The 12,568-nt window shown below is 41.4% G+C and overlaps 1 long non-coding RNA gene across 5 annotated transcripts in view; it reads left to right on the top strand.

Moving 5' to 3' along the window:
* Window positions 1–12,568, top strand: part of LOC110198310 (uncharacterized) — a 48,087-nt gene that overhangs the window by 25,638 nt on the left and 9,881 nt on the right. For 4 of the 5 annotated variants that reach the window (XR_013485978.1, XR_013485977.1, XR_013485976.1 and 1 more), the window contains one exon: window positions 348–2,099. This is a non-coding gene — a long non-coding RNA (uncharacterized LOC110198310). The remainder of the gene's footprint in view (window positions 1–347; window positions 2,100–12,568) is intronic. The other variant, XR_013485980.1, reaches the window with a different exon arrangement.

Genomic DNA, 12,568 nt, shown 5'->3' with positions numbered 1-12,568 from the left:
TAAATGCCCATAGTTGGATTAGAGGTGGTCTTACTCTGAATTCTTTGAGATGGTACCCCCACAACACACCATGAAACTGTTTGAGCATGCTCAGTTTGCCTAGCTTGGAGCCCAGTGTTTCCCCTACCAAATGGATGAGAAAGCCTTCTTCTGAGTGGTTCCTGGGTCTTTAAAACTGGCAAGACCTGAGCATGCCCCCTTTGCCTCTTTTTGACTATTATTGTGTACCACCCCCATCATGGACACATGGAATGGAGACTTGCCTTTTCTCTGCCTTCCTTTTACCCCTAGTTCCAAAAAATGGGTCCAAGAGTGTTTGTTTTCTGTTCTGTGTTGTTTGTTCTCAGCTTCAGGTGTCAGAGGTGATCCTCACAGGTGAGGAGTTCAAGCTATGGTGACCTTGGAGGCAGGACTGAAGTCACAGCGATGCAGGCAGATCACCTGATATGGAAACCCTAAGAAACCAGGGTGCTTGGGACTTGAGAGGAGTTTTGGACTTGTGATTGCTACTGTGCTCTAGGAGAACTAAGGTAAACTATGAATCTAATCCTCTCCCCCTCCCTTGAGAATGAGATGGTACTAAGACAGGAGGAGAAGGATTACACCTCCCACATGTTGGGGGAGTAAATTTATATATTTGCGATTGTACCTTTTGAAGTAAAAATACTCTTTGTAAAAGCTCACTGTGCTACATGGGCTTGGTATGGAAGTTATTCAAATCATACTGTGTATCTAGATATTCCTCCTCCATCCCAGGAGAAATTGTCAAGTCTTTTTTGAGCCAGATGCTAAAGGGCTTTAAATGTGCCAAGCTGAAGAGGTCCTTTTATCCTAGAGGTCGTCCCTAAAGTTTCTTCAACATGGTGAGTAACTCGGTCAGATTTGTGCTTTAGCAATGTTACTATGGCAGGTATATTGGAGGATGGATTATGTGTGTGTGTGTGTGTGTGTGTGTGTGTGTGTGTGTGTGTGTGTGTGTGTGTACAGAAATGGGGAGACACTGGAAACCTAGAGTCTAACTAGGAGCCTATTGCAATAGTCCAGATAAGAGAAGATCAGGTAAGAGCTACAGAAGACTACAATAATTGAAGAGAACCTGAGAGATCTAATCCTTCATTTTCCAGATGGCTCAGAAAAGCTAAACAATGTTCTTACAGCCACACAATTAGGTATAATGTCGGAGCCAGGACATGTCTCAGTTCTCTAGACTCCTAATTCTGCATTTTGGGGATCTTCTCAGCTTGGTCCCTAGAGAGGCTAGAGAGAATCTCACCCACCAGTGGGTCTGCTAAACTGGAAGTCAAATAAAGTGAGTAGCCAAACTGAAAAATAATGAAATTTATGCCTCACTGACAGCAGTTTCACTTTCCCAGGGTGCCAATTTATCTTTTCAGCACCAATCAACAGTAACCTATGATAGGTACAAGAAGCTTAACTAACCAATGAGGCGTTAGGTTCCCATATTTGGTAGAGTTATTACTGAAACCTATAGCGCTTCTCAGATCTGGTGGTCTTAAGGGTATTGTGAAAGAGGCGGGAAGCCTCAGGTTTCAGACCTGGATCGTTTGAGGCAGCACATCACAGTCGACATGGAGGTTTGCAGCCACGTGCAACATTTCTAGAATGGCCTTATTTGCTTACCCTTTTCAGAGCATCCTTGCAGAACTGAGATTTAATGTGTACAATTGATGTCTAAGGGGTAGATTGAAATAAGAAGTATTATGGAAATTCTTGGAAGAATATGTAGGCGTCCTTAATGCTATGGAGCTTCTGAGAGTGGAGGCTGATGACATTTTCTATATGGAACAGTTCTGTCATTGTAGCTCCTGATAAGGCCTGTGTTGATTTCACCCATGGGTAAGGTCAATCCTGTCTCTTTCTTTCCAATGTCCCCTACTACTGAAGCCTCCCAGGTCGCCGGGTATGAGACTTATTTTGATATGCAATATCTAAATTGCTCCCAGACAATCCAGGCTGATGCAGAGAGAAAGCATTGGCCAAAGCCATGAGAAGGAATGACAGCTCCAGCTTCCTAGGGCCAGAGAGGGCTGGCAGCCAAGCCTTCGCCTGGAATGATCTGTTACCATCTTGGCATCAAGGTCAGTGACCAGCAGGGAGGCTATGCCTAAAGCAATGTGAAAGCAGGCATATCTGAGAAGCAATCTCTTTTCTCTAACTGGTCTCCACCTTGTCAGATTCTCTGGCCCTTGGACAGGACAACCTCAGAGCTCAAACCTTCTTTTTTTAAACTCCATTATGAGATGTTATGTATCTTGTAATAAAACCTTGTAGTTTTAATTTTTTTCCTAGGGTCCAAGCAAGCTTCCCGTGTTGTCTCTGGGTTCTGAGCCTGGAGTTGGGGATTGGAAAGGAGGTAGAATGCCACTTAGCATCAGTTGCTATTTCTTTTGTGCCCATGAAACTAAGACAGAAAAAAGATCTCCATCTGGCACCCAGAGATGGTATTAGACGGTTGATTGTTTCTAGGTCAGACTTTATTACAGATTCAATTGTTTTGCTGTTGCCACTTCTGCTGCTGTAGGCATTGTAAATATGGATGTCTCACATCGGTACTAAGCAACTCACTTCTCCTGGGGAGAGAGGCTCCAAAAAGAGATTCACATTTTTAGTTAGACCAAATTGCTAAGGAGACTGGTTTATTTCAGAGGTGGCAGTGAGCAGCCCTGCTTTACAAAAGTGTTTTTTTTCCCCCCCCCTGGGGGAGAGGTATACCAAGACCAGCCTTATTTGTGGGGGAATATGAATATATCAGGAGTTCTTCATCTGGGGTCCATCATCCCCATTTCAGGGGGTTTGTAAACTTGGATAGGAAAATAATTACATCTTTATTTCAATGTAAGTAGTTTCCTTTTGTAACCCTATATATTTTAAAACATATATTATGTAAAAAGCATCATCAGACTGCCAAAGGGGTCTCATGACATCAAAAAGATTCAGAGCTCCTGGCATATATGGTATAATTTCAGGGAAACCGGAAAATTGATATCAAAATGATAGCTGACTCATATATCATTTTAAGGTTTGCAAAGCACTATGCACACATATCCCATTTGAAATAGGTCCTACAGGTATTATCCCTGTTTTACAAGTGAGGCGAATGAATCTTCATAGAGTTAAGTGGATTGCTCATGGTCTACGCAGGACTGTGAAGTGTCAGAATTGGGATTCAAACTCAGGACTTCCATTCTGTAAGTCCAGCACTCTAAAAGGTTGAATGACTTGCTCAAAATCACATGCCACTAAGCATCAGGTAGCAGTAGAGTTGGGCTAGATCACAGCTTATCTCATTCTGGATTTATTGTTATCCTGATACTCTACCCTGATAGCTTGGTCCAGAGGGGCTGAAGCAGTTCCTTCTCCCACTCCAAATAATTCCTTTTCTTCAGCAAGTGCTTCTGGAAACTTAAGACTTGGGATAATTCCAAATAGAGAATCTTGGGACCCTGCTGCATCCATTCTCTTCCACTGTTAGCAAAGTAACACAGCCAAGCTGTGGGGCTGGGAAGGAAGCATTTGTGTATTTCAGCCCTGTTGGTACTATATTCTGTCTTTAAGCATAAATAGGCAATGATGTCTTTGCAGGTAGGTGGTTTGGTGGATAGAGAACTAGGCCTGGGGTCAGGAAGACCTGAGTTCAAATCTAGCCTCAGATACTTTTTAGCTATGTGACCCTGGGCAAGTCATTTAATCTTGTTTGCCTCAGTTACCTCATCTGTAAAATGAGCTGGAGAAGGAAATGGAAAACCACTCTGGTATCTTTGCCAAGAAAAGTCCAAATGGGATTGTGAAGAGAATAACAGTAGTAATCACCTTCGAGATAATTTCCTCCATTCAGTGGAGGTCCAGTAGGGTCAGTAGAAATGTGAGGCCCTCTATCATCTCAGCCACTGAGCCTTTAGGACAAAATTTGAGTCCTCATAATAATACAAGAGGCATTTTTTGAGATGTACTGGAGAACAAGATTCGCCTTAAAGAATGCCTCCAGATTGCCATTCAAAGACTTTTTCCTAAACATTTGCCTTAGAGACAGCACCACGCAAGACTAAATACACTGAAGCATTTTCCCATGTCCCTTTGGAGATGTCTAGACTACAACCAGAAGCCTACCTCTCCCACCCCCACCCCCAGTCAGTCAGTAAACATTAGGTGCATACTATTTGCCAGGCACTGTGGATACAAATATGAAAAGGAAAAATAGTTCCTGCCTTCAAGGGGCTTGGAATCGAGTGGGGAAGACAATATACAAAAGAGAGATGAAAAGGGGATAGATGGGAAGGGGGGCATGGTGGAGAAGTCAGAAAAATCCAAACTAGTGCAACTATGTGGAAAATGAGGACTAACTATTCTGGATCCTCTTTTTTTTTTGGTGAGGCAGTTGGAGTTAAGTGACTTGCCTAAGGTCACACAGCTAGTAAGTGTCAAGTGTCTGAGGTCAGATTTGAATTCAGGTCCTCCTGACTCCAAGGCTGATGCTCTATCCACTGTGCCACCTAGCTGCCCCTGGGCCCTCTTCTTGAATGGAGGTTTTGGAGTTCATGACTCTGCCCTCCAATCAGAGGGGCTGAGGGTAGTGATGAGTGAGCCTCCAGTTCCTTATGAGAACTAAAGAAGCAATCTGAAGATGTCTTGGTGTTTCTGGAGTGTTAGCAGACATATCTCCTGACTTCGAGCCTTTGTGTTACATCAGTCAGTGGTGGGGGGTGGGAGTGGGGAGAGAGGGTAGGTAGAACGGCAGCTAGTATTCCTCTGCTCCCTGTCATGGTTGACTGATTAGTCCATGTTGGATCACGCCAACCAGAACTTCTATAACAACCAATTAAAACGGACACTGACTGGCAAGAGTTAGCTGACACAAAGAAGTGAGCCGGCCAATTGCATTGGTAGAAAGGAGAGAATGTGGTCTCCTCCCCCTACATTTTTATGTGCCTTGTAACTGTTTCTGGGACCCCATTAGTACAAAATTCCTTTGTGTGGACTAGCTCCTGTTGGCCTTGCTTGTTAGCAACATCACAAAGGTAGTTACCACCATGGAGAATAAAGGACAGTTTCTGGGGCTTGTTGTATGTTGGTTTCCTTGGTTTTCCCAGTATTCTGTATCATTTCCAGGAGGCTTGATAATATTTTAATTCCAATAAACTTACTCAAGGCCTTGGGAAAGCTAAAGAGTCAGTCTCTCCCTCTCTCACTTACCCTCTCTCTCTCTAATTGATCTTCTAGTATCAAGTCTTTCTTTACTCGAATACATCTTCCAATCCACTTAGCTGCCAAAGTGATTTTCCTAAAGATAAGGTCTCACTCTGTCATCAGAATACTCAGTAAACTACAGTAGCTCCCTATTTCCTCCAGAATCAAATATAAAATCCTCTGCTAGGCATTTAAAAGTCTTTACAAGCTGGCTCCTTCCTACTCTTCCAGTCTTCTTACATTTTATACTTCTTCATTGTACTTTATGACCCAGCCAAACTGGCCTCTCACACCACTCTCTATTTGCATTCCGTGTCTGGAATGTTTTCTTTCCTCACTTCTACCTCCTAGTTAACTTAGCTTCCTTCAAGATTCAGCTCAAATCTTACCATCTGCAGGAGGACTTCCTGAGCCCTGTCCTTTCCTTCTAAAATTATTTTCCAGCTAGGTGGCACCATGGATACAGCACTGAACCTGGAGTCAGAAAGACCTAAATTCAAATTCAGTCCCAGACACTTGTAAGCTGTGTAACCCTGGGCAAGGCACTTAATTTTTGTCTGCCTCAGTTTCCTCATCTGTAAAATGGGGGAAACAATAGCACTGACCTCCTAGGGTTGTTGTGAGGATCAAAAAAGATAATATTTGTAAAGCGCTATATAAACTAAAGCTATTATTATAATATCTTATATATGGTTATTTCCTATATACACAATCATTTGCTTGTTTCCTCTCCATTAAAATATTAGCTCCTTGAGGGCACAGACCATGTTTTTGCATTTCTTTGTTTTTTGGGGGGGTTTTGGCTAGGCAATGGGGTTAAGTGACTTGCCCAGGGTCACACAGCTAGTAAGTATCAATTTTCTGAGACTGGATTTGAACTCAGGTCCTCCTGACTCCAGGGCTGGTGCTCTATCCACTGTGCCACCTAGCTGACCCCTTAAGCAAATATTTTTTTGTTTTTGTTTTTTTGCCTTTCTTTGTATACTCAGGACTTAGCACAACATCAGGCACACAGTAGGTACTTAATAAATAAATGTTTGTTGGGTGACTTAAACTTCACTGAAAGGGATTAAATGGAAAGATGAAGAAATGCTCCTGTTAATGGGAGCTGGGAGACCCTGGGACAGGTGATCAAGAGAGGGCTTGGACTCTTCTACTATGAGAATGGGATAAGTCTACGGGTTCAGCAATTTAGGAGAAACGTTAGAATCAAAAAATTGTCCTGAGCAAGGCAGAAGAGAGAGCCATTGCTCTCTCACTAAACTGGACATCTTCAAGCTGATTAATTTACTATCCCATAAAAATCTCAACTTTTTACTTATAATCATTCCATAGTTGTTTTCTCCCTCTATCCCTTCCCCTTGTCCTCTCCATCTCTCTAGTTCTCTCTGTCTCTGTCTCTCTCACACACACCTACACAGACACACACAACCCTATAGCATGAGGTCTATAGTCCCGCCCATAATGTACTGTACTCACATGGCTCAGATCATGTGATTTCTCCCTGGGGCGTCATCCAACCCTTTTTGTTGTCTTGTGCTTATATGTTAATTTAGACATTCTTCCATCATCCATTTTAAAAAATGTTCTTGTCATTTCTTCTGATGATTTGGTTTCACATGTCCTATTTTGTGCTTTTTCATCTCTCATGTCTGTGGTTCTTCTCTCTCTCTCTCTCTCTCTCTCTCTCTCTCTTCTCTCTCTCTTCTCTCTCTCTCTTTCTCTCTCTCTTTCTCTCTCTCTCCCCCCTCTCCCTCTCTTCCCCTTTCCTCTCCCTCTTCCTTCCTTCCTTCCTTCCTTCCTTCCTTCCTTCCTTCCCTTCCTTCCTTCCTTCCTTCCTTCCTTCCTTCCTTCCTTCCTTCCTTCCTTCCTCCCTTCCTTCCTCCCTTTCTTCCTTCCTCCCTCCCTCCCTTCCTTCTTTTATTTCTTTTTTTCCCTGGTTGTCTAAACATGTAAAGATGTGTCACTGGAGCCTTTTCCAATTTCTCTGTGTCTCTTTAAACTTTAAAACAAATATTTTACTTCTAGAAAAATGTGCTACTATTGTATTATGCTATCTTTGTATAGCACCTGTGGTTTTTCATTTACCAAAGTTTCTTTTATACTTTTCACTTGAATGCAATATAAATATTTAATCTCATCTATTTATCTCTTCCATGCTTTGTATATAATTATCAGTATGTTCTCTAGGCGTTCATCTGTTTTAGTGACTGTCCTCAGAACACAAGAAACACCACGATGGGTTTACCCCTTGATCCATTAGGGCCAGTGTTTGGTTCTCAGAAGGGTCAAAAGAGGCACAGTTTTGAGACAAACTTGGAAGTTTTCCTCAATTATTCTAATATCAAGGATTAGGACTTAGAGTGGGACTACTTTAAGGAAGATGTAATAAAAACCCAAACTTGAAAAAATAGTAAGTGACATAAGTATAAGTGTCATTTATTCATGTTTCAAAGATTCTTCACTTTACAAAGGAATGGAGGGTACATCCCTCTAAAAATGATCCCAACTAATGTTATTGGAGGCACAAGATGGGAGATAAAGTTCTGGATTTGGAGTCAGGATCCCTGGGTTCCTTATGAGCTAGGTGACCATAGGCAGCTCATTCAATATTTGAGTCACCATCAGCTGATCAACAAGCAGTTATCAGGTACCGACTATGTGCCAGGCACTACTCTGGGTGATGGGTATAAAAGGACAAAAAGGAAATAGTCCCTTCTCTCAAGAAGCTTACCTTCTATTGGGGAGAAAACACGTGTATGTATATGTCTGTATGTTTATACACATACATATGTATGTATACACACACAGAATAAATACAAGATAAATACAAGTAGTTATAGATGAGAGGCACTAGCATTTGAGGGTATTAAGAGAAGCTTCACATAGAAAGTGGTACTTGGGCTAAGTCTTGAATGAAGTAAGGAGGCAGGAGTGAAGAAAAAGAACATTCAGTTCATGAAGTATAGCCAGTGAGAAGTCATGGGAATTAAAAATGATGTGCCATGTGTGAGAAACAGTGAGAAGGCCAATTTGTAGACTACAGAGTGTAGAATAGGAAGAAATATAGAATAAGACTGGAAAGGTATGCTGAAACTAGATGGTAAAGAGCTTTTAAAAGCTTAACAGGAATTTCTATTTGATCCTGGAAGAAATAGGGAGCCACTGAAATTTATTAAGTAAGGGAGTAACGTGGTCAGACCTATACTTAAGGAAAATCGTTTTGTTAGTAAAGTGTAGGATAAATTGGAATGGAAAGAGCATTTAGTTAGGGTGACTACTTGGGAGGCTACCGCAATAGTGCAGTGAAAACTGATGGGGGCCTGAACTAAGGCGATGCCTTTCTGGGTAGTGATAAGGGGATGAATGCAAGAGATGTGGAGATTGAAATGGCAAGACTTAGCATCTAACTACACATTCATGTGAGCAAGTAAGGACTCAAGGATGACTTCAAGGTTGTGAATCCAGGAGACTAGAAGGATTGTGGCATCCTGGATAGAAGTGGGGAAGTTCAGAAGAGGGGTGAACTTTGGGGGAAAGTTAATGAGTTCTGTTTGGGATATATTGAGTTTGTGATGTGGGTAGGTGGTTGTTGTTTATCCTTGGTTCTTGAAGAGGACTAGGACATCAGGAAGGTGGGCCATGACTTGCAAGTGAATTGCACTTAAGTGAGGAGGGCTGTGCAAAGTCACCTCTCTTTCTCCACTGGAGCCATAAGGATCCAACAACAAGATATAGATCAAGACAATTCCGTTTGAAAAGTACAAAGAATGGTAGTGGTGTTCAAGGCAGAAACTGAGGCTGGACCTGAGTTCAAATCCAGCCTTAGATGCTTACTAGCTATGTGACCATGGGCAAGTCACTTCACCTCTGTCTGCCTCAGTTTCCTCTACTATAAAATGGAGATAATAATAGCATCTACCTTACAAGGTTGCTGTGAGGATCAAATGATATAGTATTTGTAAAGTTCTTAGTATGCCACCTGGCACATAGTGGGCACTATATAAATGCTTATTCCTTTCCCTAATCTCCTTATTTTGCAATCGAGGAGACAGAGGCACAGGAGGAGACTTGGATTTGTCCAAAGTTACACAGGTAGCAGAGTCAGCATTTCTGACTCCAAGGAGAACGTTTTTTTTCTGTGCACCATGCTAAGCCACTTAACATGTGTGTGTGTGTGTGTGTGTGTGTGCGCGTGCATGTGTGTATGATGGACCCATCTGGCAATTTGATAAAACCTATGGCTCCCTTCTTGGAATGTTTAGAAATGCATAAAAAATTGCATAGAATTTCAGAGGAAGCCAATTACATTGGAATATAGTTGTGAATACAAGTTCATGGACTCCAAAGAACCCCTGTTCTAAGGACTGGCTCTGCCTTTAGGTCATGTCCATGGAAGGGATATATCCTCATGGGCTTGGGTTAAAGGAAAAACATCCAGCTGCTTTGTAAACACCAGGTTCCAGAAGTCCCTTTCCTGTTGCTAATTAAATGGTGAAGAAAACAGTCTCCTATTGGCCTTCCTATGGTCCCTGACCTTTGGCTATCTTATTCCCTTTATACCCTTTTCATCTGAGTAAGAAACTAGCCCTCTCCATTCTTCTTGGATCAGCTTCCCTTGGCAGGGTTTCATGCCTCTTGGCCCAGCTGTTGGGTGTAAAAGAGCCACTGAATGACTTCACCCCAGGGTCTAATTTGGTTTATCAGTCCCTGCCCTGGTTTCCAAGTCCTCTTCAGTTGAAAGGAAATAGGTGAGCATCACTATCAGGAAGGACAGCTCCAGGAAACGATTAGGAAAAGGCCTACTCCTACAGTGACACATGGGTGTGTGTGGCAGGAATACTTCTCTTATCTGATGACTTTCGCCTGACTGGGAGCCATCTTTGAATGGTCTTCTCAAAGAAGAGGCACAGGGTGTGAAGAGGAGATGTTCTCTTTATCTGACTTTGGATAGAGACAAGTAAGGAAAACCCACCTGTTGCACTCAGGAGAGTGAAGAGAAATTGAGGCCAAGAGAGACTTGGATGACTTCTTGATACTACTACTCAGATGACTTGGCCTTTGACTCTCCCTTTTTTTTTCACTTGGGGAAAAAACCTAGAACTGTTAGCATGGTAGGAATACAGGAAATTAAGGTCAGAATCAAACAGGGTCTGACTATTCCATATAAGACTTGGAGATGGGGAGGTATATAACCCTGGCATAAACAGGAATTGTGGCTAAAGAGTAAACAGAAAACACTGAACACTATGAAAAAGTATTATGGGTCAAGTAATGCTTAAGAGGTGAGCTTGAAGGAAGACAATAATTTGGGGCAGCTAGGTGGTGCAGTGGATAGAGCTTCAGCCTTGGAGTTAGGAAGACCTGAGTTCAGATCCAGCCTCAGACAATTGACACTTACTAGTTGTGTGACCCCAGGCAAGTCACTTAACCCTGATTGTCTCACACAAAAAAAAAAGGAAGGCAATAATTCCTAAGTAAGTGCAAGCAGAGCTTGAGAAATAAAATGGCTTGGCCACAAGGACTGCAAGAGTACCTGGAAGAAATGAAACAAGAATATAAAACTTTTAAAAGAGTTATATAGGAAAAATTTGTAAGGAGAATAAATAGCTTAGAGTTGAAGGTAGAAACCTTTACCAAAATAGCTTACTCTCTGAAAATTAGAATAAACAGATATTAATTACTCCAAGATATATTAGAACAAAACCAAAAAATGAAAAAAAAAAGGAGAAAATGTAAGGTGTCTACTATCAGAAACAATTGACCTGGAAAACTGATCAAGAAGATATAATTTAAGAATGATTAGACCCCCTGAAAACCATGACTAAAAAAATTCTGGAAACCATATTTTAAGAAATCATGAACTAAAACTCTAGAAAGCAAATTTACTAGATCCAAAGGGCAAAATGTAAATAGAATCCACTGGCCACCTACTGAAAGAAATCCAAAAGTAAAAACTCCCAGGAAACACCACTGCAAAAATACGAAGCTTTCAGGAGAGATAAAATATTGCAAGCATCTAGGGAAAAAAAATAATACCAAGATTACAGTCAGGATCACACAAGATTTGGCAGCAACATTTATGAAGGAGAGAAAATCTTAGAATATGATATTCCAAAATGCAAAAGCTAGAGTCTAAAGGGTCCAAACAATTAATGATGAGACCTAAAACATGGGAAAAATGTATATTTCATCTCCTTTATGTCCATTACATTCCTGGTGGTTCATATAAATTACTGTGGGAGCTTCACTTCAGAGGACTGAAAGTGTTTGAATGGAGTTGGTTAGCTTTTGTCTTGCATTTCAGGGAGCATCAAAACCACTGTCTTCCCTACCTTTTTATCATTGTATTTTGGATAATCCTAAAAACAATAATCAATGGCACCAATCCCTCTCCAAACTCTTCATCCATCTCTTTACTCTGCTCTTTGAAACCTTTTCTGGGCCCTGCTTCTGGGCAGGAAGGAGTATAAGTCCAACTCCTAGCAGGTAATAAGTGCTAAATAAATTATTTATTAGGACAAAGCAATACCAGCCTCTTCTTCAGCAAGAGGATGCTTTCCAGAACAGGATAGGGCTATAGTTAGTGACTCTTAGTGTGTTAAGTTCACTAAATCATAGAATTTCAGAGTTGGAAGGGTCTTCAGAGGTCATAAAGTCCAATAATTGAATTGGAATTCCTTCCACTATATCCCACACAAGTGGTCCACCGGCTTCCACTTGAAAACCTTCAGTGTTGGACAATCTGTTCCACCTTTGAACAACTCTAATTATTAGGGAGTTTTTTTTCTTACATTGAGCCTAAATCTAATCCTCTGCAACTTTTACCCATTGCTACTAGTCCTCCCTTCTGAGCCCCAGCAGAAAAACCTTAATCCTTCTTTCATATGACACTCCTTCACATATCGGAAAACAATTACCTTGTCTCTTCTAAATTGGATACTCTCTGGGTTAAGTATCCCCAGCTCCTTCAACCTATCCTTGATAAAATGGCACCCAACTCCCTTACCATCCTGATTTTCCTCTTCTGGTTCCACTGCAGTTTGAAAATGCTGTTCTTAAAATTTGGCACATAGAGGTAAATATGATATGTCAGATGTGGCCTGACCACGTGGAATACAGTGGGAATTTTTCTTCTCTCATTCTGGATGCCTCTCTCCATGAATGCAACCTATGACTATATTAGCTTCTTTTTGAGCCTGCCATATCAGATAGTTTATTTATTTTGAATTTGCAATCCACCAAAACTTCAGGAACTCTTTTACACGAACAGTTGTCTAGCCAGTTTTCTGCTGTTACTCACTGACTATATGACTTGGGCAAGTCATTTCTCTTTTCTGGGCTTCATTTTCCGTACCTGTGA

The sequence above is a fragment of the Phascolarctos cinereus genome, unplaced genomic scaffold (genome assembly GCF_003287225.1).
Source record: "Phascolarctos cinereus isolate Bilbo 61053 unplaced genomic scaffold, phaCin_HiC Scaffold_4;HRSCAF=312, whole genome shotgun sequence".
NCBI classification, from domain to species: domain Eukaryota; kingdom Metazoa; phylum Chordata; class Mammalia; order Diprotodontia; family Phascolarctidae; genus Phascolarctos; species Phascolarctos cinereus.
The sequence above is the reverse complement of the archived record's forward strand: the minus strand, read 5'-3'. Positions and strand labels throughout refer to the sequence as shown.